Here is a 27,859-nt window from a genome sequence, read left to right as displayed (position 1 = left end):
TAACCCAGATAATACTGGAATCAATAATCTGGTTATACAATGAATAATGTATCTATTTCGATTTCTTTAAAAAGAATGAATACAAGCGTGACTTTGAGTCTAACGCACACAGTGTATGATCTGTGTTACTCTATTTGCATTAGAGCAAATAATACACTATTCAGAAACAGCTAACGATTACAACAAGCATGAAAGAGAAATTGGTGTGGGGAATTTCAAGCTGCACGTCACCTTGTGCATGAATTATTCATGCATTCAAGTTGCCATATGCTCATCTGAATCCAGTCAGAGAGGCCTAGCTACCCTGACTGTTTAGTTACTCCTCTCCTCTCCCAAACAACCCTCATAGTCATTTGAGTTAGACCCCAAACCCATTTACCCCCAAATAGCAAGGGCAAAGGAACAACAGCTAAGAGCCCAAACACATATTTATGACACATTGTGAAGAATATAATGGGATCCTCTAGCGTGAAATCCAGATTCAAATGTATTACTACACCATGTACAGAGAAAAGTGCTTGACATCCACTAATGCTGAGGATGATGATTCATATGAATATGAACCTATTATCATGCTACAAGCTCATTTAAATGAACAATAAGGATGGGAGCAGAAGGCACACTCTCCAGTAGGGAGGCTAAGTAGACAGATCATTTCCGAAAATACACAAAACAGTTAGTCTCCTTGGCATGAAGCCGTCCCATATACACCTAACGTACAGGCCTGCTGGGAAGAGACAATGACGGAATGTGCAAAAGTAAGGCAGGGCATGGTATTTTTAGTACAACCACGGCCGATTGAGACTAAGTAAATAGAAAAGTCTAATGAGTTTTAAGCCGCTTGTACATGAATGGAATAGTAATGGTGTGATGTGGAGATGGATCTGCTTCAGGAGTGGATCACAACTCATTCCTCGGTGACTCTCCTTCATTTGACTTTGATAATCTCACTCACATGAGGCTCACATCGATAACACTGCAGCGAGAGGACAGACATCGAGAGACGTGGGCCTCTTTTCTGACCAGATCCGATGCATGGGAAAAGCAGGCCTCGCTACCCTCAAGCTCATCTTTTCAATTAGACCTGTCAAACACGCATGCTGAAAGAAAAACAACGACTTCAATCTCTCCACATCCTATGGGATCTGCAAAAGCGCTTATTGTTTTAACATTACTTAAAATGTGTCATATATTTTTTTATAATTTTGACTAGAATTCATGCAGGGCCCGTTCCCAGGAGTGGACTTCAGAGGAGAAAATGTGTCAGATACATTTTCCAAGGGAAAGGAAGGTTAGCCTATGAACTTATCTAATTAACCCTGTGTGCCTAAACCATACGAGGGTCATATTATTAGAAACACTGATCTTGCGGGGTAAACTTACCCAGTTGCACACGGCTAGTGTACATTGACAACTCTTGAGTCTTTGCGTCTTTCTACAGTTATGACATTCGGAAAGTATTCAGACCCCTTGACTTTTTAAACATTTTCTTACGTTACAGCCTTATTCTAAAATGGATTAAAGAAAAAAAATCCTCATCAATCTACACACAATAACCCATAATGATAAAGCGAAAACAGTTTTTAAGAAATGTTTGCTAATTTGTTCAACATAAAAAAAACATAAAAACCTGAAAGAAATAAGTACCCTTTGCTATGAGACTCAAAATTTAGCTCAGGTGCATCCTGTTTCCATTGATCATCCTTGAGATGTTTCTACAACTTGATTGGAGTGCACCTGTGCATCTGTGGTAAATTCAACTGATTGCACATGATTTTGACAGGCACACACTTGTCTATATAAGGTTTCACAGTTGACAGTGCATGTCAGAGAAAAAAACCAAGCCATGAGGTTGAAAGGAATTGTCCGTAGAGCTCAGACAGGATCGAGACAGGATCGCGTCAAGGCACAAATCTGGAGGAGGGTACCAACACATTCTGCAGCATTAAAGGTCCCCAAGAACACAGTGGCCTCCATCATTTTTAAATAAAAGAAGTTTGGAACCATAAAGACTCTTCCTAGAGCTCGCCGCCCAGCCAAACTGAGCAATCGGGGAAAAGGGCCTTGGTCAGGGAGGTGACTAAAAACCTGATGGTCACTCTGACAGTTCCGGAGTTCCTCTGTGGAGATGGGAGAACCTTCCAGAATGACAACCATCTCTGCAGCACTCCACCAATAAGGCCTTTATTGTAGAGTGGCCAGACGGATGCGACTCCCCAGTAAAAGGCACATGACAGGCCGCTTTGAGTTTTCCAAAAGGCACCTAAAGGACTCTCAGACCATGAGAAAAAAGATTCTCTGGTCTGATGAAACCAAAATTGAACTCTTTGGCCTGAATGCCCAGTGTCACGTCTGGAATAAACCAGGCACCGCTCATCACTTGGCCAATACCATCCCTACGGTGAAGCATGGTGGTGGTAGAATCATGCTGTGGGGATGTTTTTCAGCGGCAGGGCCAGGTAGACTAGTCAGGATAGATGGAAAGATGAATGGAGCAAAGTAAGTGGTCCAGCCAGAGCCCGAACTAACATCTCTGGAGAGACCTGAAAATAGCTGTGCAGCGACGCTCCCCATCCAACCTGACAGAGCTTGAGAGGATCTCTCAGGATCTGCAGAGAAGAATGGGAGAAACTCCCCAAATACAGGTGTGCCAAGCTTGTAGCGTCATACCCAAGAAGATTTGAGGCTGTAATCGCTGGCAAAGGCGCTTCAACAAAGTAATGAGTAAAGTGTCTGAATACTTATATAAAGTTGTTGTTTTTTTCTCAATTTTTTATTTTTATATTAGCAAAGATTTATTAAAACCTGTTTTTGCTTTGTCATTATGGGGTATTGTGTACAGATTGGAAACAATTTAATACATTTTAGAATAACAAAATGTGGAAAAAGTCAAAGGGTCTGAATACTTTCGGAATGCACTGTATAGCATTGTTGGAGAAGGTTGGGTACTGTCTATTAGCCCACTACTCAATAGCATGGTCATCAACAACAGCAGGAAATCAGTCTGAGCCCTCCTAGCCTAACAACATACACTGAGCTCTGTTCAATATTCAAACTGTGTTAAACGTGTCACTGTAGGGCACAATACACTACAGGTGCGTGTTTCCCAGTTCCTTTGTTTGGAGCTGGTTACACAGAGATACAGTTCAGCTATTGATTGCCAGCCACAATCGTTAACCTTTACACACAAATAATGGCTAGTTATCTTGTGTGATGAGAGAAACGTAATATTTAACTATTGCTCAACATTTGTAAGGTATTGTAAGCAACACATATAAAAGAATAGCTACAATTATATTCCGAATGTGGCTTGAGTTGGAATATTATACAGAAAGTAATGTGTTAGACCAGTGGTTCCCAAACTTTTTATAGTCCCGTACCCCTTCATACGTTAAACCTCCAGCTGCATACCCCCTCTAGCACCAGGATCAGTACACTCTCAAATGTTGTTTTTGCCATCATTGTAAGCCTGCCACACACACTATACAATACACTTGTTAAACATAAGAATGAGTTTGAGTTTGTGTCACAACCCGGCTCGTGGGAAGTGATAAAGAGCTCTTACAGGACCAGGGCCCAAATAATAATATAATAATAATCAATAATTTTGCTCTTTATTTAGCCATCTCACATATACAACTTTATTTTTCAGCTAAAATTGTTAATAACTTACCACAGGTTAATGAGAAGGGTGTGCTTGAAAGGATGCACATAACTCTGCAATATTGGGTTGTATTGTGGAGAGTTCCACTCTCACATAGGTACGTGGTTGCAAAGGGCATCAGTTTCTTAACAGCGCGATTTGCCATTGCAGGATACTCTGAGCGCAACCCAATCCAGAAATCTGGCAGTGGCTTCTGATTAAATTCTATTTTCACAGAACCACTTGTTGCAATTTCGATGAGGCACTCTTGTTCAGATATCGGTAAGTGGACTGGAGGCAGGGCATGAAAGGGATAACAACTTCAGTTGCTTGTGTCATCCGTTTTGGGAAATTACCTGTGTAATTGCGCACCCAACTCACTCAGGTGCTTCGCTATATTTCATTTGACATTGTCTGTAAGCTTGAGTTCATTGCACACAAAAAAATCATACAATGATGGAAAGACCTGTGTGTTGTCCTTGTTAATGCAGAAAGAGAAGAGCTCTTTGTAAAAAACATCACCCAGATAGGCCAGTCGTGTGAGAAACTCGTCATCATGCAAGTGGTCAGACAAGTGAAAATTATGGCCAGTAAATAAAACTTTAAGCTCGTCTCTCAATTAAAAATAATGTGTCAATACTTTGCCCCTTGATAACCAGCGCACTTCTGTATGTTCTGTACACGAGAGTTCAGGGGCCTTGCTTTAACAAATTTAACCATTTTCACTGTAGTGTCCAAAATGTCTTTCAAGCTGTCAGGCATTCCTTTGGCAGCAAGAGCCTCTCGGTGGAAGCTGCAATGTACCCAAGTGGCATCGGGAGCAACTGCTTGCATGCTCGTTACCACTCCACTATGTCTCCCTGTCATGGCTTTTACACCATCAGTACAGATACCAACACATCTTGACCACCAAAGTCAATTTGATGTCACAAAGCTGTCCAGTACTTTAAAAATATCCTCTCCTGTTGTCCTGGTTTCCAGTGGTTTGCAGAAGAGGATGTCTTCCTTAATTGACCCCCATAAACGTAACGGACATATACCAGGAGCTGTGCCAGGCCCGCCACATCTGTTGACTCATCCAGCTGTAACGCATAGAATTCACTGGCTTGTATGCGAAGCAGTAATTGTTTCAAAACATCTCCTGCCATGTCACTGATGCGTTGTGAAACAGTGTTGTTTGATGAAGACATTGTCTGTATAGTTTTTTGGGCCTTTTCCCCCAGCATTGTCCCAGGCATATCCGCGGCAGCAGGAAGAATTAAGGCATCCACAACAGTATGGGGCTTGCCTGGCCTAGCCACTCGGTAGCTCACCATATAAGACTCTTCCAGCCCCTTCTTATTATGTCTTACTACTCAAAAGTCATCTTAATTCTCACTCAAAAATCTCCTGTGGCTTATTTTTCAAATTGGCATATTTTGTTTCGAAATGTCTACGCAAGACTAGCATGGACATCAGTGTCCATGCTAGCTGGGATAACAACAAATGTAGAATTACTGATGCTAGCATTGGATGTGCTCGTGGAAGCAGAACAACTTGTGTCTTCGACAGGTGCAGGTGTAGTACTGCTGGTAGTAGCAGTACTACCAGTAGAGCTGGTATGTGTCTCTGTGGACACAGACCTTACTTTGTATAACCATTTATCAATTTTTGAGCAAACGGAATTAGCAGCAGCTACGTTTGGCTCCATATGGACCGTTAGTGGAATTCCCGCGAGTGAGTAACGGTTAATGTGATTGGATGACTTCTATAATATCACCTACAATAGCCAAAATGTGGTGTTCAATGTAGGCCTACTGTAACGGTCTTCTTCCTCCTCTGACGAGGAGTAGTAGGAAGGATCGGAGGACCAATGCACAGCGTGGTAAGTGTCTATATTTTTAATAAAGAAATTGAACACTGAAAAAAAAAAAAAAGTGAACGAACGAAACTGAAACAGTTCTGTCTGGTGCAGAATACAAACACTCAACAGAAAATAATCACCCACAACTCAAGGGTGAAAACAGGCTGCCTAAGTTTGGTTCTCAATCAGGGACAACGATTGACAGCTGCCTCTGACTGAGAACCATACCAGGCCAAACAAAGAAATACCAAATCATAGAAAAACGAACATAGACAACCCACCCAACTCACACCCTGATCACACTAAAACAAAGACATAACAAAAGAACTAAGGTCAGAACATGACACCTACATGTCACTTTTTGAAAACATTATGCATGAATTAACATGAATCATTTTGGGACTGATGATTTACTTAGAAAGCTCAAATCACTTTACAAAAATAAGAAATGATCTGTAACACAATTGGCCAAATAGGTGACTGACAACTGCATTGTGTTGTGTTATATGTTGCAAGAAACGACTTTACAAAATACAATTAATTGTTATCATTATTATTACCATACAGAGAATCATACAAAGATGAATGCTACCATCTGCCTATTGGCTTATTTGCATATTCAAGCGTGTCTCAAAATAGGACCCTCCCCCTTTAAGTAAAAAAAAGCTCTTTACCTGACTCGCTTTTCAAAGACAGTAGCTACATAAAGAAAAAATTTCCCTCCAGTGGTGTTTCCACCAAACTGACGTCAAATAAAATCAAATCAAATTTTATTTGTCACATACACATGGTTAGCAGATGTTAATGTGAGTGTAGCGAAATGCTTGCGCTTCTAGTTCCGACAATGCAGTAATAACCAACAAGTAATCTAACTAACAATTCCAATACTACTGTCGTATACACAGTGTAAGGGGATAAAGAATATGTACATAAGGATATATGAATGAGTGATGGTACAGAGCAGCATAGGCAAGATACAGTAGATGGTGTCGAGTACAGTATATACATATGAGATGGGTATGTAAACAAAGTGGCATAGTTAAAGTGGCTAGTGATACATGCATTACATAAGGATGCAGTCGGTGATATAGAGTACAGTATGTACGTATGCATATGAGATGAATAATGTAGCATTGTTTAAAGTGGCTAGTGATATATTTACATCATTTCCCATCAATTCCCATTATTAAAGTGGCTGGAGTTGAGTCAGTGTCAGTGTGTTGGCAGCAGCCACACAATGTTAGTGGTGGCTGTTTAACAGTCTGATGGCCTTGAGATAGAAGCTGTTTTTCAGTCTCTCGGTCCCAGCTTTGATGCACCTGTACTGACCTCGCCTTCTGGATGATAGCGGGGTGAACAGGCAGTGGCTCGGGTGGTTGTTGTCCTTGATGATCTTTATGGCCTTCCTGTAACATCGGGTGGTGTAGGTGTCCTGGAGGGCAGGTAGTTTGCCCCCGGTGATGCGTTGTGCAGACCTCACTACCCTCTGGAGAGCCTTACGGTTGAGGGCGGAGCAGTTGCCGTACCAGGCGGTGATACAGCCCTCCAGGATGCTCTCGATTGTGCATCTGTAGAAATTTGGAGTGGGTCTAGGGTTGGAGTGGGTCTAGGGTGTCAGGTAGGGTGGAGGTGATATGGTCCTTGACTAGTCTCTCAAAGCACTTCATGATGACGGAAGTGAGTGCTACGGGGCGGTAGTCGTTTAGCTCAGTTACCTTAGCTTTCTTGGGAACAGGAACAATGGTGGCCCTCTTGAAGCATGTGGGAACAGCAGACTGGTATAGGGATTGATTGAATATGTCCGTAAACACACCGGCCAGCTGGTCTGCGCATGCTTTGAGGGCGCGGCTGGGGATGCCGTCTGGGCCTGCAGCCTTGCGAGGGTTAACACGTTTAAATGTCTTACTCACCTCGGCTGCAGTGAAGGAGAGACCGCACGTTTCCGTTGCAGGCTGTGTCAGTGGCACTGTATTGTCCTCGAAGCGGGCAAAAAAGTTATTTAGTCTGCCTGGGAGCAAGACATCCTGGTCCGTGACGGGGCTGGATTTCTTCCTGTAGTCCGTGATTGACTGTAGACCCTGCCACATGCCTCTTGTGTCTGAGCCGTTGAATTGAGATTCTACTTAGTCTCTGTACTGACGCTTAGCTTGTTTGATAGCCATGCGGAGGGAATAGCTGCACTGTTTGTATTCGGTCATGTTACCAGACACCTTGCCCTGATTAAAAGCAGTGGTTCGCGCTTTCAGTTTCACGCGAATGCTGCCATCAATCCACGGTTTCTGGTTAGGGAATGTTTTAATCGTTGCTATGGGAACGACCTCTTCAAAGCACGTTCTAATGAACTCGCACACCGAATCAGCATATTCGTCAATATTGTTAACTGACGCAATACGAAACATATCCCAGTCCACGTGATGGAAGCAGTCTTGGAGTGTGGAGTCAGCTTGGTCGGACCAGCGTTGGACAGACCTCAGCGTGGGAGCCTCTTGTTTTAGTTTCTGTCTGTAGGCAGGGATCAACAAAATGGAGTCGTGGTCAGCTTTTCCGAAAGGGGGGCGGGGCAGGGCCTTATATGCGTCGCGGAAGTTAAAGTAACAATGATCCAAGGTTTTTCCACCCCTGGTTGCGCCATCGATATGCTGATAAAATTTAGGGAGTCTTGTTTTCAGATTAGCCTTGTTAAAATCCCCAGCTACAATGAATGCAGCCTCCAGATAAATGGTTTCCAGTTTGCAAAGAGTTAAATAAAGTTCGTTCAGAGCTATCGATGTGTCTGCTTGGGGGGGGGGGTATATACGGCTGTGATTATAATCGAAGAGAATTCTCTTGGTAGGTAATGCGGTCTACATTTGATTGTGAGGAATTCTAAATCAGGTGAACAGAAGGATTTGAGTTCCTGTATGTTTCTTACATCACACCATGTCTCATTAGCCATAAGGCATACGCCCCCGCCCCTTTTCTTACCAGAAAGATGTCTGTTTCTGTCCGCGCGATGCGTGGAGAAACCCGTTGGCTGCACCGCATCGGATAGCGTCTCTCCAGTGAGCCATGTTTCCGTGAAGCAAAGAACGTTACAGTCTCTGATGTCCCTCTGGAATGCTACCCTTGCTCGGATTTCATCAACCTTGTTGTCAAGAGACTGGACATTGGCAAGAAGAATGTTAGGGAGTGGTGCACGGTGTGCCCGTCTCCGGTGTCTGACCAGGAGACCCCCTCGTTTCCCTCTTTTTCTGAGTCGTTTTTTGGGGTCGCAGCATGGGATCCATTCCGCTGTCCTGTTTGAAAGGCAGAACACAGGATCCGCGTCGCGAAAAACATATTCTTGGTCGTACTGATGGTGAGTTGACGCTGATCTTATATTCAGTAGTTCTTCTCGACTGTATGTAATGAAACCTAAGATGACCTGGGGTACTAATGTAAGAAATTACACGTATAGTTTCCTAGGAACGCGAAGCGAGGCGGCCATCTCTGTCGGCGCCGGTAATAAACAAAATCAGTGTGTTATGATGTAGTGCACACAAAAAGTACTTTTACATTTACATTTTCATGTACCAAATATTCAATGTGTTTCCATTACATTTTCAACTCTAACTCTATAGTTTTGTCACAAAAATGTTTGCGTTAAATAGCAAATGGGCCTACTCTGATCTTGGCACATGCCAACAGCTCGCAGATACAGTACAAATAAGCTGTGCGGGTAAGCTAGTCTACATGATGAAATTATTATGGATAAGAGCGAGAATATTTGTATTTGTCAAACGGTAGTCATGCATCGATCATCAAGTCACCAGAATAAGACCCTCGATATTTATTGGAAAGGAGCATTAAGTTCATAGTGTGCACTTTCAACAGCCTGTGAAGTTCATATGTAGCCTAATAAATTGCATGGTTTACCACCATATCATTGCGTGACTCCAAGTTTACTTCTATGTGATGGTTATTATATCAGTATTTGCGCATTCCACTGACCTTTGCTCTCATAATGTTACCGACACAAAACATATCCCACCATGTTAACAAATTATCTGTCAGTATTTATAACTTCCTGTTTCCATCAGAGCTGTCAGGATTTTTTTTAATACGGTATGACTTTACTCGCATTAAAATTGTGGATGGAAACGTGGTTAGTTATGTGCAAGTTTTGTGCTCTTGAAGGAAGCAATCACTCCCCCTTTTCTGACCAATATTCGCTATAACCGGGCTACTAACTCATTAACTAGCAAAGAATTTTAAAAAAAATGTGCTCTGCCGTCTCAAATGTGCACCTAGGCTACTCTCGGTAAATCGTATCTGTTTAAAGCTAGAAAACACCTTTTTGTAAAGTTCAATCTTGTGCATCTCTGGGCGGGCTGGCAATTGTTCGACGTGGGACTGCTCCAGGAGCTGCGCAGCCGCACACCCCGCACAGCTTAGTGGGAACATTGGCCCAGAGTGCAACGGATTGCAACTTTGAACATTTTACAAATAATTAATCTCAATGCCCTCCAATGAGCCAACATGCCGCTACTTAATTCTATGAGATGAGGTAAAAATCAATGCAATTGTGTGGAAAAATGCTGAAAAGCTGTTTTTTTACGTTAACTACACAACATCCAAGCAAGCACATTCGTTAATGGCCTCTTCCAACTCATTGGATAAGTTATGGGTGGCCATTAACCAATCAGGACAAAGGACCAAATACATTTTGGCACCCCAATCATTGCTTCTGGCATGGGAGTGGTCAGACCTCTGACCCCTGACTCCTCCCACTGCTTCCTCAGGTGCCATGTCTCTTAGATGTTACCGTGCTGGGTTGTGCCTAACAAGCGTGTCATTATTTTAAAAGCCATAGTTCTCCAGAGAGAGTACACAGAGGGTTAAAAAGGAGGGGTTAAATTAAGCAGTGAAATTGAAGGTAAAGGGCGGCAGGCTAAATACCAAAATACCTTGTATGAATCTCAGAGCTTTAATGGAATCAGGCTTTAACAACTATTTTTCGTTAAATACAGCCCATGTCAGGAGGATGCGTCCCACTCGTAAAGCAGTGAAATGACAATGTACAGTGGCACTAATACAAGGACATAGCTCATCATGACACTCTCTGCAATTCCCAACTGATTAGGGGTCCTTATGTTGGAGGTCTGATTTATGCTGTCATTTCTTCTCACCGATCCTGCATCAATGAATCTTAATGAATTGGTAAATAAGGGTGAAGATTACACTCTGTGACACCGACACACACATTGCTCCCCCTCAATGCTAGAGATGTATGTAGCCAATTAGAGAGTAACAAAGAAAAATTGGCTAGCAGAAAAATAATATTCTTTATGGTAACAAAATGGAAAAGCATTCTCGCTGAAGTGCAATTGTATTGTCAGTGTTAACTCCATAAAATATTTAACCCCTCCACATCAAAATACAAAGGAGCTGCTGTGTTGGATCTGGACATGATGCTTTCAGGGAAAGAGAAAAGGAACATTTTCTAAATGTGAGTGAGGCTGTGCAGCATAGCGGCCTGGTTTCCTAGACCACAAGTAACATAGTAAATGTAAATCCGGGACAATCAAATTAGTATGATATATTCAGTTTGGTATGGTGACATGACAGAAGGTTAGTTAAGGTCAAAACGAAAGAAGGGTGGTTGTATAATGCGAACGTCTAGCAACCCAAAGGTTGCATGTTAGAATCTCATCACGGACAACTTTAGCAATTTAGCTAATTAGTAACTTTTCAACTACTTACTACTTTTTAGCTACTTGTCAACTACTTAACATATTAGCTAACCCTTCCCCTAACCCTTTAATCTAACTCCTAACCCTAACCTTAACTTTAACCTTAACCCTAACCCCTAGCTAGGCACCTAGCCCGGGTTAGCGTTAGGCACCTAGCCCAGGTTAGCGTTAACCACCTAGCCACCTAGCTAATGTTAGCCACAACATTTTTTTACGAGTTTTCATATCATATGTATTGCAAATTCGTAACATACCATACGAAAAGGATGATGGACATCCACAAATTAATACAAACCATACGAAACTCAATACATCATACAAAACAGAGGGAGACAGATTTACATTTGCTATGTTACGTCTACCTCTGAGTCCAGGTTGAGCACAGGAATTCTTCTCTGAAATGAGCCAGAGACCTTGGCATTGACAATCCCCTGGCTGATCTGTTTGATCAGCATAAATACACCTCTGTGTGACAAACATGTTTACACTCACAGAGCAAAAAGCACACAATGACACCATGAGCTGCTGCTTCTCTAATGAAGACACCAAACTGCTATCAACAATTAGCTATGAAGTGATTCTGTGAAAACTTTCTCCATTGATATATTGAATAATAATAAGGTATTTCCCAAGTGTTTTCCCTTCAGGGAAAGATTTGCATACCCCTTTATAAGGACATGAACAACATGTACTGTGCACCTGCCACCATTTGCCATTAACGCGTGATTATACCATTATCTAAATGATCATTCTGTATGATAAAGGTAAAGTGCAGTTTGACTTCATAGTCAGAAAAACATGTAGTTCCTATTCATCTATATATTAATTTATTTCAAAGGAAGAATATCAAAATACAATCAACCCTTTGAAGAGACCTATTATCAACACGTTACTGGAAAGCCTGGAAAGTTTATTTGGGGGGTGGAGGATTAAAACATCCTAAAAATATGAACATGGGGTATGAGTGGCACAAATATATTTTTGTAGGACTACAAAGACTGAAAAGCACTTCTACATATTAATCCCAATTTCTTAAAGGAACTCTTAGAGCGGTAATGAGCTCTTTTATGTATTATATATTGTGACTGGATTTAGAGTGAGGAAGCGTCTCTACATCAAACAGGCTGGCCTGCTATTAAGCACAGGGCTGAGAGATGCTGCTGCTGCTGCTATGTGAAAAGGAGTGGAAAATTAAAGCTGAAGCAGAGAAAGAGCTTAATTTACTGGCATGTACAGTATGCAAATGAGATTACTCTCAGCTTAACTGCATCATTTATGTCCATAATAACAGCATCATCATTACGGGGCTCAATATTAAATTACACCGTAATTAGCATATCAAAGTGATTGGGTAAAGTTGAAAACAAATACCCAATTTTGTTAATGAACATCTGTAATCACCATGTAGACTCTCAATGAAAACATCCAAAACAAATATGTGTTTTGGAGAAGGGGAGGCAGAACCCTCCCAGGTCACAGGTCTGTGTGTCGGGCGGTGGGGGGTGTGTAGAATGGGTGGGGGTCTTACCTGTTTGGCTCCACACATTCAGGTTACATTTCCCAAACCCTGTGTGATCAAAGATGCAATTTCCCACACTTGCCACTCATCAATAATATACTCGTCACTTCACAGCTGATTCAGAGAATGGGCTGCAGCTCAAGGCTTAGTGAAAACTCTTCCATTTTCCAAAAAACCTTCACTATCACTGTGAGTCGCACGCGCACGCACACACACACGCACACGCACACGCACACGCACACACACACACACACACACACACACACACACACACACACACACACACACACACACACACACAGGTTTAACCATAGCCTCTCCAATCCCCCAGCCCCAACTGAGCGATGCCTAGCACTTCCTCAGGTCTCTGACAAATCATGCAAATCTTATTTATGTGCCCATGTCTGGAGGCAGAAGGCAGTCTGCGTGTCATATTTCTCCTGTTTGATCCACCACTTTTATACTTTCACGTCCCAACATTATTGATTTCATTCAGAATTTATGACGCACTACGTTTCAAACGTAAGTCAATCTCACCTCTTTCTGCCCCCTTTTGCCTTTCTCAATCTATCCAACAAAAGAGGTAGCAGGCTAGTGATGTCCACTCTCAGAAAAATAACTCTTCAAAATGTAAAGAAGTGGCATTTTATTTTATTCACTGAGGAATCCATTACAGGCCATATTCCTTGGAAGTATGTAAATTATGTGCCTTTCAAGGTAGAGCTATGGCAAATCCACTCCATCAGCTAATGACGCCGCTCATTACATGCAGAAAGGATGGCTAATGAAGGCTCGGCGGCTGGGCCGGCCGTTCCCTCGCCCAGCGTAAAGCCCTATGAAATGCTAATATCTCACTTCTAATTAAAGGATACTAAGTCCAAATGCACCTTCACGGCTAGTAGCCGGCAACATACATTTTATTTTTCAACACTACACTACACCCAAAGATGTGCCCGAGCAACATTCGATTAATTCATATTTAATACCCCAACTATTCCTCAGCTTTCTCTCTCTCTCTCTAGTAGAAGCTTCATATTGAGAGCAGGCACATTATTATCCTTTGTGAGGCTACATTTTTGCTGGTGCACTCACTGTAACACACACACGCTGCCTTTAAGCACGTGTCATAGAGAAAAAGGTCATTATGAAAAAAAACAATAAAATAAGAAAACACACCAGTATCGGCTCTTCACCTGTATGTATACATTTACAATGTTTACATATCGTTGGCTGTAAATATGTTTATAAGAAAACATGCGGCCATGATCAAAAACTGACCTTGAAGAACCTCCTCACAGAGTTCATTAACGTCAGACAGGACTGGCTTCATCTTCCCTGACATAAAAAATGTATATATATTATTTAATATAAATGTTTTATAAACATCAATTTTGTGAACTACAATACATCAAATACAAGAAATCAACAAGGAAGTACATTCAAATAGGTGTGTAATTATTTATAAATAAATCACAACCTGACAGAGAAAATGTATTTTATGGGATAAAATGTAGTTGCAACAATGCGTCAATTACAACAATGCAATATTAAAAAAACATTATCACACGTAAGCGAATTACTTTTTTTCTCCTGATAAACTCCAGATAAATGTCCGGAACCTAGTTGTAGCAGCGACCTTAAAGGGATACTTCGGGATTTTGGCAATGGGGCCTTTATCTAATTCCCCAGAGTCAGGTGAACTTCTGGATACCATTTTTATGTCTCTGTGTCCAGTATAAAGGAAGTTAGAGGTAGTTTGGCAAGCCAATTCTAACTAGTGTTAGCATGCTATCAGATACCATAGACTTCATGTCATTGCGCTAACACTAGGCAGCAATTGCGCTAGCGCTAGTTAGCAACTTCCTTCAAACTGCACGCTCACGCCCAGGTTTTGTTGAAATGAATTGGAGTGTCTCACGCTCTGCAAAGGTTTTGCGGCTGATGTGGCAGGACAGTGAGACAGATTTTTCTGCTTCTTCCCTGTTGTTCAATTAAGAAACCGACAAGTTATGGCATTTCTAAGTGTAAACAACTATTTTCCAATTTTCGGCAAGTGATCATAACCTTCGGGCAACCAAATAATACTGCTGACTTGGCTGATGGGAAAGTGCCTTTGATACCATAATCAGAGTTATCTAATCAGGCTACATAATGCAGTGTTAAACTCCTGGCACTATAAGGAGGTTGAAAACCCTGTAAAACTGCAGCAACCTTATACTCTTATGCAGCAACCTTATACTCTTAACTTATACTTGCACATCTTCATATAAATTATATTTTAAAACTAGACTAACTACTGGTTTTCCATTACATAGACACATAGACAACTGTGATTAGACAAAAAAACTAACAGGGGTGAGCTTGCTACAGTTGAAATCGGAAGTTTACATACACCTTAGCCAAACACATTTCAACTCAGTTTTTCACAATTCCTGACATTTAATCCTAGTAAAAATTCCCTGTCTTATTTCAGTTAGGATCACAATTTTATTTGAAGAATGTGAAATGTCAGAATAATAGTAGAGAGAATGAATTATTTCAACTTTTATTTCTTTCATCACATTTCCAGTGGGTCAGAAGTTTACATACACTCAATTAGTATTTGGTAGCACTGCTATTAAACTGTTTAACCTGGGTCAAATGTTTCGGGTAGCCTTCCACAAGCTTCCCACAATAAGTTGGGTGAATTTTGGCCCATTCCTCCTGACAGAGCTGGTGTAACTGAGTCAGGTTTGTGGACCTCCTTTTTCAGTTCTGCCCATAAAATACCTTGACTTTGTTGTCCTTAAGCCATTTTGCCATAATTTTGGAAGTATGCTTGGGGTCATTGCCCATTTGGAAGACCCATTTGCGACCAAGCTTTAACTTTAACTGATGTCTTGAGATGTTGCTTCAATATATCCACATAATTTCCTGGCTCATGATGCCATCTATTTTGTGAAGTGCACCTTTCCCTCCTGCAGCAAAGCACCCCCACAACACGATGCTGCCACTCCCGTGCTTCTAGGTATTCTATTGGGATGGTATTCTTCGGCTTGCAAGCGTCCCCCTTTTTCCTACAAACATAACGAGGGTCAATATGACCAAACAGTTCTATTTTTATTTTGTCAGACCAGAGGACATTTCTCCAAAAAGTACAATCTTTGTCCCCATGTGCGGTTGCAAACCGTTGTCTGGCTTTTTGTATGGTGGTTTTGGAGCAGTGGCTTCTTTTGCTGAGCGGCCTTTCAGGTTATGTCGATATAGGACTTGTTTTACTGTGGATATAGATAATTTTGTACCTGTTTCCTCCAGCATCTTGGCTGATTTTTTTATTTATTTTCCCATGATGTCAAGCAGAGGCACTGATTTTGAAGCTAGGCCTTGAAATACATCCACAGGTACACCACCAATTGACTCAAATTAGGTCAATTAGCCTATCAGAAGCTTCTAAAGCCATGACATCATTTTCAGGAATTTTCCAAGCTGTTTAAAGGCACAGTCAACTTAGTGTATGTAACTTCTGACCAACTGGAATTGTGATACAGTGAGTTATAAGTGAAATAATCTGCCTGTAAACAATTGTTGGAACAATGACTTGTGTCATGCACAAAGTAGATGTCCTAACCGACTTGCCAAAACTATAGTTTGTTTACAAGAAATTTGTGGAGTGGTTGAAAAACAAGTTTTAATGACTCCAACCTAAGTGTTTGTAAACTTCCGACTTCAACTGTATATGCAGGGTTGTATCATGCAAATTAAAAAGTTACATGTGTATTAACACAGTCAAGACTATGTCATCACTATTTCTTGAAAAAAAAGGCCTCCGTAGCCTAGCCAACCAAAGTTTGAAAATAAACCAAATTTGATCACATTCACCAAAAAATGTGCTTATGCTATAAATATGCAATGTTAGAGCTTTGTTTCCCCTGGCCAGATGGGACGGGTGTATAGGTAGGCTACAATAGATCAGACTGATACAGCATGTCAGATAACTAATGTTTAAGTGTAGGCTGCTACAACATTTTTACCACCACTTTGTTTTCCCTGGCCAGATGGGACGGGTGTATAGGTAGGCTACAGTTGATCAGACTGATACAGCATGTCAGATAACTAATGTTTAAGTGTAGGCTGCTACAACATTGTTACCACCACTATGTTTTCCCTGGCCAGATGGGACAGGTGTATAGGTAGGCTACAGTTGATCAGACTGATACAGCATGTCAGGTATCTAATGTTTAGATGTAGGCTGCTACAACATTTCTCGAAACTTACAGTTTTTGTTTGTGTCTGTCGAGAGTGAACAAGTTATTTTCCTGTTAGCTAAAATGATAACGGAGGAAAGTGGAGAGCGTGCTCTGCGAATTCGATGATTCTAATTGGTCAAGACACACACAACCTGCAGGACTTTGTTAACAAGGACATAGGCTGTTAAGGGACAGTTTGATTTTTAATGCACTCCTCTCCCCAACATTAAATCTATTGTCACACGCCCCTCCTGTTGTACTGTAAAGAAAGGGGTGCACCCTCCCACCTCAAAATAATGTATAAGAACACAAATAACAATACCTGTAGCGACCCTGTGTTTATAAACCTGGATATCGACTTTGCCGCTTCAGAATGCTTTTGTTGCACAGTCGACGACAATCAGGGCTACGGGCCAGAAGGTTGAGGGTTTGCCGACCACCACGGACGAGCTCACTCTCCCTGCCTGTTTCATTAGACCTACACTACAATCAGAACCTGCTGCAGACAATCAGCTAGGTGGAAATCAGAATTTCTAAATGATGATGCTATATTTATATTTATAAAAATAAATGCACCACAACCAATAAGCAAAGCATACCAACTTTGGGCGCTTCAACTTCATGGTTTGTGTTTTCAAAACCACAATCTGCACAGTTTTGAATGAACGTGCGCAGGTAGCCTACAGTAGCCTTCACAATCAAATTCAAAGATTGTGACTGGTTGTGTTAATGCCACACATAAAAGGTCATACATTTTAAAAGTTAAATTACAAATATTTAGGATATATTGAAGAGTAACGTTCTAGGTGCACAAGGAATAGTCGCTGGGATGGGAAATGAGTCAGAGCACACATTAAACTTTCCTGAATAACTGGGCCTGTTGAGAGCATATGTGGCCACATTATTATAGGACGACTTGTGAGAATGATGATCCGCAACAGACAGCGCATTTCAGTATCAGAACATAAAATACAGCCAGACTGGCCTGCTACTATGCCTTTTAATACCTTGTAAACTGTGGAGAGTAGACCCCCAACTGATCCAAATGGAATTAATGGAATTAAATATTCAAATCACACAGCTTTTATGGCATTATTCAAATGACATTTTCACTGCAGTTTACAGCCTAGAGTAGACTTTTGTACTTACTTTAAAACAATAATGCAATTATGTTGTAGGCTAGTCTAGGTAGGATCATTGTATTGTCCCTAAACAAGATCGATAGCTTTTGAGCTGCAGGTCTCATGTATTCACTGTTCTTTCATCCACAATGACGAAGCTGGCCTCTACGCTTTGAAAATTGGTTCTGCTCTGAATAATTGTGTGTGGTATAATTGGTAGGTAGCCTATTGCAGATCTGGACAAACAATCCACCTACCACTATTGTCACTATGAATGGTGAATAGAGGGCAGGATAGACAGACTGGTAGACCATATTGACCTGTGGTATAGTTTGTGCGAGGAAAAGCGCAGTGCTTAAGGGACGTACCAAAACACCTTGATATAGGGGACCCGCATCCAACAGGATGGAAAAAATGATATAGTTAAACCTGCAAAAGGGCGATTGTAAACCAGGGAAAGAAACGCACTACCCTCCCCTGTGCCCAATAAAAAAACACACAACCCCAAAGCAAAACATTTGTTCGTTTTAGACAACCCTCCCCTATATAATTCTCATAATACTGGACCAATCACACTGAACAATGAAATATATACACAGTGAGGTGAACATAATGGAGGTAGTAACACAGCTTGTTACCACCACAGACACTGAGGGTAAACCCAAGGTAACAACCCACTACCTTAATAAATCAGACCAGGTGATTATGGTTTACATCTTGAAATAACATTGTTCATTTCATTTTGAAAATTCTGTTTAAAATCATGTGCAGACATAGAAACTTTCAAACAAGTTAGTCTATATAATGATTCTGAAATTGCCAATTGCCGCTTGGAATGTACAGACTCCAAATATCTGTTTTATATACTTGTTCTTTTCACTTCAATGTATTTTAAAGGCCCACTCCACTTTGGTCTTCCTAAACGTAAGGAACAAGATAGCAAAAATAGAGAAATACATGTATTTAAATGTCAATGTTAAGAATATATCACAACATCTGTTTGATCCCGGCCCAAGTATTTTTCCAAGGGTTCTTATGCTCTATCCCTGTTTAAATCATGGAAGCTGACCTTCAACATTCCACATATCATCAAAGGACACAGATAATGTTGGGCAAATATCATAAAACGTGAGGATTTTAGGATTGAGGTGAGGCTGCCAACATCTTCAACCAACCAGGGAAAAGAAAGCCATGCATCTGAAAGCATAGGCTGGTTTAACCTACCACCTAACCCACCAATGGAATAAGCTAATTCCAACCTACAGGGTACAGGTCTGGGAAGACGGCACACAACAAATGAAAGGATTCTCAATGTCCTCTTTGGAGAGCTGAGAGACAGGTATCAGTCAAAGCCTATTTTGACAGAACCATTGACACTTAAACACATTCAACACAGTCCAAAGACAAGAAAAAAACACTCTAAACAAGAATAAAGATATGTTGTTGTACCTCAGGACTCAAACCATATGCGGAGTGAGGTGATCTCAGTGGAGAATAAGAAGGCTGGGGTTGGGGCAGGGAGTGGGGCAGGGGCTGGGGTAGGATTTGGGGCAGGGGCTGGGGCAGGAGTTGGGGCTGGGGCTGGGGTTGGGGCAGGGGCTAGCAAAGAGGTTGGGGAAGGACCTACTGCTGTATTGGCATCTGCTCTGCTCAGCAGCAGAGACAAAAGACACTAAACACATCACTCTTATCCCCCGATAAATAACTAAACAAGGCAAACAGAGACAGATCAGTCAAGCTCCAAACAGCTAACACAGAGACAGGGAAAGAGATGGATAGAAAGATAGACAGAGTCATAAAGAGAGAGAGATAGAGAGAGCTAGCACAAGAGAGTGTAAGGGAGACAGGCTGGCGGGGGGATAGTGAGAGGGCACAGCGATGGGTAACAGGAGAAAGTGGATAAATATCACAGAGTAGCCTGAGCCAAGCACCATGGAAGGTTGAGTATTGCAAGGCTGTGAAAGCTGGGCATTTTTGCAGAGCTGTGACATTTGTTTCTTATTGTCTAAGTGGCAGTTAAAAGCGTCTCCCTGCGAGGGCCCCTCGGGTCTGTGCTGGGCTGCTTTAACAGGGAGGTAACCATATTAGGACGTGTATGGTAAAGTAAACAATAACATAGTTGCAAAGAGATGGACATTTTTTAGCTAATGGTGTTTGTCATTCCTGTTTTCAGGGCTCTGTATGGTCCTGTACTTTTACTGCTAGACCAGAGAGACTTTATTTATCAAAACAACATAGGAGCCAAGACTGAAACCAGTGCAAATCCCAATAAATAAATATATGTTTAAAAATGTCTCCACCTTTCTTGTTGGATTGCATTAAATAAACTCCCATCTTGAATGAAAAAGCTTTCCACTCCCTCTCAAAAAAGTGTTCCGCTTCATGAGCGTCTTTTAACTGTCTAAATTTAATTCAACATTTTAAATATTTTAACATTCTAATTTATTTGACGATCCAACAAGGGGAACAAGAGGAAAACCTAATTGGCAAAGATGTATGACGTGAATTAGAGCAGTTTGGCAAACTTCCAGTCGAATTAAATCAAAAAGGAATATGATTTAATATGTCTAGGTTGGAGGGTTCCATTTCTCACTAATCAAAACAGCATGTAGTGCTATTTGAATGTAATGTAACACTCATTCTACTTTCGGTTTCAGTGGTCACTTGTTCTCCTCTCCTTTTACTCCGAGTCACGGCTCTGGTTATTGCTCTATCTTCTCGGGGTTAAAGAGAAGGCATGGCCACAGTCTGGAAAACAATACCCATACTGAAGCCCATGCTTTCTCAATCCATTCATGGTAGCCCACTGCTACCTCAACAAGGGCCAAGTTACTCAAGTGTTTGTTTGTAGCCAACACCCAAGCCCAGCCAAACCAAGTTTTGCATCCCAGACGTCCCAGGCTTACTAAGACATTGCGGCTGTTGAAAGTGTCTAGACAACCCTAGTCTAACAGTTCAGCGAGCACAAGCAACCAAAATGTAACATCTAACTGCAACGCCATACATTCAGTGCAACAAAAACATAACTTCTTCCATATGCTCTTTTTCCACATTTTGTTACGTTACAGCCTTATACTAAAATGGATAAATTCATGTTTTCTTATTCAATCAACACACAGTACCCCATAATGACAAACAAAAACAGGTTTTTAGACATTTTTGCAAATGTACTTCAAATAAAAACCAGAAATACCTTGTAAACATAATTATTCAGACGCTTTGCTATGAGACTCGAAATTGAGCTCAGGTCACTCTGACAGAGCTCCAGAGTTCCTCTGTGGAGATGGGAGGAACTTCCAGATGGACAACCACCTCTGCAACTAATCAGTCCTTTATGGTAGAGCGGCCAGATGGAAGCCACTCCTCAGTAAAAGGCACATGACAGGTCGCTTGGAGTTTTCCTAAAGGCACCTAAATGACTCTCAGACCATGAGAAACAAAATGCTCTGGTCTGATTAAACCAAGATTGAACTCTTTGGCCTGAATTCCAAGTGTCACGTCTGGAGGAAACCTGGCACCATCCCTACAAGGTAAGCATGGTGGTGGCAGTATCATGCTGTGGGGATGTTCTTCAGCGGCAGGGACTGGGAGACAAGTCAGGATCGAAGGAAAGATGAACAGAGCAATGTACAGAGAGAACCTCGATGAAAACCTGCTCCAGAGCGCTCAGGACCTCAGACTGGGGCGATGGTTCACCTTCCAACAGAACAACAACCCTAAGCACACAGCCAAGACAATGCAGGAGTGGCTTCGGGACAAGTCTCTGAATGTCCTTGAGTACCATATCAATATGGTAGTTGCTGGCCTTGACCCTCTCCCCAAAAAAAGTTATAGGTAGTAATTTTGATGATTAATACAATTTCACATTTTGAAGCGGGAAGAGCAGGCCAAAGTCAAAGCCTTCAGGAGATTTGACACACTCTTTCACTTTTGTGATTTTCTTTTCATGTCTCTGTAAGACAACTCATCTGCGGATGGAATTTGCTTACTGCTGTCGCCTCAGTCAATCTCACACAAAGATTCTGTCATGTTACACGTCTGCACCTGGTAGCAGCTTGACATCAAAGGCCTTCACTCTCCCAGACAGTGCTGAATTTATACATCCATCAATATGTTCCAAACCACGAAAAATAAAAATATGTCTGTGTGATGCTGATAGAAAAATAGATTGAAACTTGCCAAACACACTTTCCCCCAAAAGGTATTTTAAGTAGCTTCAAGATAACACATTGGTGATAACACTATCAGTACAAACCTTTCTACTTTACAAGATAATTCACATGAAAGCGCAGGAAATGACAAGAGAAAAGAATGTTGCTCTATTCTCTATGAAATACTTCATTCTGAATAAAGCATACATTTACCTATGTAACCTGTTTAGCCAGACAATGAAGAGCCTAGATACAGTATATCCCAAAGCCCATTCTGATAGGAGCTGCTGTGCTGTGACTGGGGATAGAGAGAAGACAGTGTTTAGTAGGTGCTGACATATCCTGTGATCTAGATAAACTGGAACAAATAAAACCCAGTCTTGCTTTTTATGTTGGTCTCCATTGAAATGTCTTTGTACCTATCATGATAACATTTCATTTTCCAACAGCTAGACTAGAGAAGCCACCTCGCAGCTATTTTGCCTGTCACTGTTTTTAACTACTGCAGCCAAGCACTGAGAGTAGATTACAGTAGTTAGAGAACATGAACAGCACTGTGACAAAACTGCTAGTGGCATAAACGTTTAACTTTCTTGTTAGCAATCTCCCCCATGTGGCACTTTAGCAACAGCAAGTTGTTTATTATGTTCAGAGCTCGGCAAAAGCGATTAAAGAAACTCTTTAAGAATCAAAGTGTTATAAATGCATGGAAACACAGCCAGCTGTAAATGCCACAGAATTAGAAGCTTACCAACCCTAATACCCGTATGGCAATTTTCAGCTTGATGCTGATATAAATAAATTACTTTTTAAAGTAAGCAATAAATGCAGTCAAGAGAACTATTATATGAGCTTTCTTCTTCCCAACACAAATCTATATGCAACCTTTCTTTGGCCGGTGAAACAAGTGAGCTGAGAGTCGGGAAGCAAGTACAGGGAGTGAGTGTTTTAGTAAATAAACAAAACAATAACCACGAAACACAAACATGAAACAGAGTCAATAACACCTCAGGAAAGAACCAGATATAGGGAAGATAATCAAGGAGGTGATGGAGTCCAGGAAGTTGTCATGAGGCGCTGGTGCGCTTGACTATGGTGACAGGTGTGCGGGATAATCAGCAGCCTGATGACCTAGAGGCCAGAGAGGGAGTTTACGTGACAATACCCCCTCCCTGGCTCCAGCCGCAGGATGCCAACAAAGGGGACGAACCCGGGGATCAGCAGAGGACTGAAGCGCGGGAACCTGTCGAGCTGGCTGGGGCGCCGGAACCTGTCGAGCCGGCTGGGGCGCCGGAACCTGACTGACTGACTGAGGCAGGGGAACCTGGCGATCCGGCTGAGGCATGAGCCTGACCAGCCGGTGGAGGCAGGGGAGCCTGGCGATCCGGCAAGGCATGAAAGCCCGACGAGACGGCGGAGGCAGGGGAGCCTGGTAATTTGGCAGGGGAGCCTGGCGATCTGGCTGAGGTATAAGAGCCTGAAGCGGCTCCCGGACCCGACGTCATTTACACTGACACAAAAAAAAATATATAAAAAAAACACTCCCTGATGCTTCCCTTAGGTGAGGTGTTATTCTGTAACGAGTGCGCTGAGAGTCGGGAAGCAAGTGCAGGAAGTGAGTGTTTTAATAAATAAACAAAACAATAACCACGAAACACAAACAATGCACTGACATGAAACAGAGTCAATAACATCTGAGGAAAGAACCAAAGGGAGTGACAGATATAGGGAAGATCATCAAGGAGGTGATGGAGTCCAGGTGAGTCTCATGAGGCGCTGGTGCGCTTGACGATGGTAACAGGTGTGTGGGATAATCAGCAGCCTAATGACCTAGAGGCCGGAGAGGGAGTATACGTGACAGCCGGACTCATGAATTCACTTTTTATCCTTAATACTCCTATAAAAAGCTGTAGATTAGCATAGTAACTTGACTGTGATCTTCAAAGCCACTCAAAATAACAGCAGCGTAGCGAGTAATACGAGCAAGCAACCGTTGGCATGATATGTTCTTCCTTCTGTTTGAGTATGAAATTCAAATGAAGTTCAAACGGAGACAAGTGCATTTAAAAGGAATCTACAGTGCCTTGCGAAAGTATTCGGCCCCCTTGAACTTTGCGACCTTTTGCCACATTGCAGGCTTCAAACATAAAGATATAAAACTGTATTTTTTTGTGAAGAATCAACAACAAGTGGGACACAATCATGAAGTGGAACGACATTTTTTGGATACTTCAAACCTTTTTAACAAATCAAAAACTGAAAAATTGGGCGTGCAAAATTATTCAGCCCTTTTACTTTCAGTGCAGCAAACTCTCTCCAGAAGTTCAGTGAGGATCTCTGAATGATCCAATGTTGACCTAAATGACTAATGATGATAAATACAATCCACCTGTGTGTAATCAAGTCTCCGTATAAATGCACCTGCACTGTGATAGTCTCAGAGGTCCGTTAAAAGCGCAGAGAGCATAATGAAGAACAAGGAACACACCAGGCAGGTCCGAGATACTGTTGTGAAGAAGTTTAAAGCCGGATTTGGATACAAAAATATTTCCCAAGCTTTAAACATCCCAAGGAGCACTGTGCAAGCGATAATATTGAAATGGAAGGAGTATCAGACCACTGCAAATCTACCAAGACCTGGCCGTCCCTCTAAACTTTCAGCTCATACAAGGAGAAGACTGATGAGAGATGCAGCCAAGAGGGCCATGATCACTCTGGATGAACTGCAGAGATCTACAGCTGAGGTGGGAGACTCTGTCCATAGGACAACAATCAGTCGTATATTGCACAAATCTGGCCTTTATGGAAGAGTGGCAAGAAGAAAGCCATTTCTTAAAGATATCCATAAAAAGTGTTGTTTAAAGTTTGCCACAAGCCACATGAGAGACACAGCAAACATGTGGAAGAAGGTGCTCTGGTCAGATGAAACCAAAATTGAACTTTTTGGCAACAATGCAAAACGTTATGTTTGGCGTAAAAGCAACACAGCTCATCACCCAGAACACACCATCCCCGCTGTCAAACATGGTGGTGGCAGCATCATGGTTTGGGCCTGCTTTTCTTCAGCAGGGACAGGGAAGATGGTTAAAATTGATGGGAAGATGGATGGAGCCAAATACAGGACAATTCTGGAAGAAAACCTAATGGAGTCTGCAAAAGACCTGAGACTGGGACGGAGATTTGTCTTCCAACAAGACAATGATCCAAAACATAAAGCAAAATCTACAATGGAATGGTTAAAAAATAAACATATCCAGGTGTTAGAATGGCCAAGTCAAAGTCCAGACCTGAATCCAATCGAGAATCTGTGGAAAGAACTAAAAACTGCTGTTCACAAATGCTCTCCATCCAACCTCACTGAGCTCGAAGCTGTTTTGCAAGGAGGAATGGGAAAAAATTTCAGTCTCTCGATGTGCAAAACTGATAGAGACATACCCCAAGCGACTTACAGCTGTAATCGCAGCAAAAGGTGGCGCTACAAAGTATTAACTTAAGGGAGCTGAATAATTTTGCACGCCCAATTTTTCAGTTTTTGATTTGTTAAAAAAGTTTGAAATATCCAATAAATGTCGTTCCACTTCATGATTGTGTCCCACTTGTTGTTGATTATTCAAAAAAAAATACAGTTTTATATCTTTATGTTTGAAGCCTGAAATGTGGCAAAAGGTCGCAAAGTTCAAGGGGGCCGAATACTTTCGCAAGGCACTGTAAAATAGAAACACATACTGATGTTCTGAGGGAGAACTTCTTCCTGGAATAGGCATTCGTCTGTTGACTTAAGCATCACCAACATATGAGTAAATTGGAAGAGAAACTAAGACCTGTATAGTGCATTATATGAACCTACAGATGTAGGATCTTAATCTGACCTATATTGTCACAGTAAAATAAACCTGCAGCAACAGGATATTAATGTTTAGTCCATAATGTTGCTTGTTCGGTGGTTAGACTATTAGCTGGCCAAAAGTAGGCTACATGAAAAGTGTAATACTGTAAAAAATGTATAACCGTGTGTTAGTGTGGGTTTTCAGTGAATTTATGTAAATCACAAAGCTCATCTGCATTTCTTGCAAATTTTCAGCAACAAAAGAGTGATCAAATTAATATCCTACAACTGTAGCATTATTCAGCACAATGATAATTAAACTATCTGGCCAAGAGCCATCCTTACTGAAATCCAACCCTTTGTCAGGCTGCTATAGTTCATAATCCCTTTAACAAATAAAGAAAATATGAGCATGTGCAAACATACATACATGAGCACTAACAAACACATACACAACTGTACAATCACACAATGCATACCGTTTCTCAAAATAACAATGCATACCATTTTCAACTCCATTGCATCTCAAAATGCCTTTAGAGACTGAAGCATGGTAATCCTATAAACTGCCACAGGGATTTCTGCATTAACAAAGCAATCAAAATCGCATTGGAAAGTTGTGTAAATAATTAGGCTGATTTTGGCACATTAACATTAATTACACAATAATTTGAAAGATTTAAGTCCTGATCTTACATCTGGAGAAATCAGCTGTGCTGTGGGCCTAGAGAGGACCTGCTTCAGAAGACTACACAGAGAATGCACTCAGGTACATTTTTTACCCTTCAACCCACAGTTGCCTTTTTTTCCAAATGGAGAAGTGATTGGCTGAATTCAAACAGAGACGAGTATATGGCTGTTTAGCACGCTGGAATGATAGCACAGGCAGGGGAAACACAACACACCTCCTGCTCTGATCAACCCACACAAATGAAAGAGTTATGAATCCCCTCTGAACTGAACACAGGAACATTTCCAACCGTTGATGAACCTATTCTGTTATCTCTCAATTTCCACAAATACAAAAAGCCTTCAATCTCATTTTCTTAACTTCGTCACTCACACCCTGAAGGACAATTAAGACCCCTCAATTCTATGTAGTGTTGGCCTATATTGATTAGTGACAACATAATATTATCGAGGTAGTTTGGCATCTCCCTGTTAAGAGTCTATGGGAGTAAACCTGCAGGGGTTTGTGCCCCTGCCGTTAGCTGTGAGCTGAGGGGCTGGGATGTTAAAGCCCATCACTGTCTACAGGGCTGTGAGAGACAGAACACAGACACACTGCTCCTCTGAAGCCTAGAGCTCCTGACGTGTTAACACCCCCACCTCTCCCCACTGGATCACTCAAGCCTGCCTGCTTACATCCTGGGGCCCCAGCACATTTAGATACGGAGAAGGGTGTGAGGAGCACACACACACACATACATACACAAACACACATAAAGAACCACACTGATCCACCAAGAGATGGAGATTCCAACGGCTAAATAACCAGTAGATATGTAACCATGTATTAATCTACTGTTTCTTAAGAGGAACTTTGACCCTATATCATGACAGAGGCACAGTGTTGAGGGGAAATGAGGGGGAGAAGAGAAAATCCATGCCAATAACCCTTCTAGGTAAAATGCCCCTCGGGGAGTCCATAAACCTTAACTACTACATGTACCTACCTGTACTTGCATGCTAAAATATGTTCTCTCTACAGGCAGAAGTCCACTACACACAACAGACCTCTTCTGCTACAGAACAAACTGTGCTGTATAACATCAACTACAATAAATCATACATAGATTCATCACACAGTATCATGATC

At 41.6% G+C, this 27,859-nt stretch overlaps 1 protein-coding gene across 7 annotated transcripts in view; it reads right to left on the bottom strand.

The window, feature by feature from the left end:
• LOC118389636 (forkhead box protein P1-B) overlaps positions 1 to 27,859 on the bottom strand; it is a 245,979-nt gene that overhangs the window by 120,499 nt on the left and 97,621 nt on the right. The window lies entirely within an intron of this gene.

This window comes from Oncorhynchus keta, chromosome 10 (genome assembly GCF_023373465.1).
Source record: "Oncorhynchus keta strain PuntledgeMale-10-30-2019 chromosome 10, Oket_V2, whole genome shotgun sequence".
Classification (NCBI taxonomy): domain Eukaryota; kingdom Metazoa; phylum Chordata; class Actinopteri; order Salmoniformes; family Salmonidae; genus Oncorhynchus; species Oncorhynchus keta.
The sequence above is the reverse complement of the archived record's forward strand: the minus strand, read 5'-3'. Positions and strand labels throughout refer to the sequence as shown.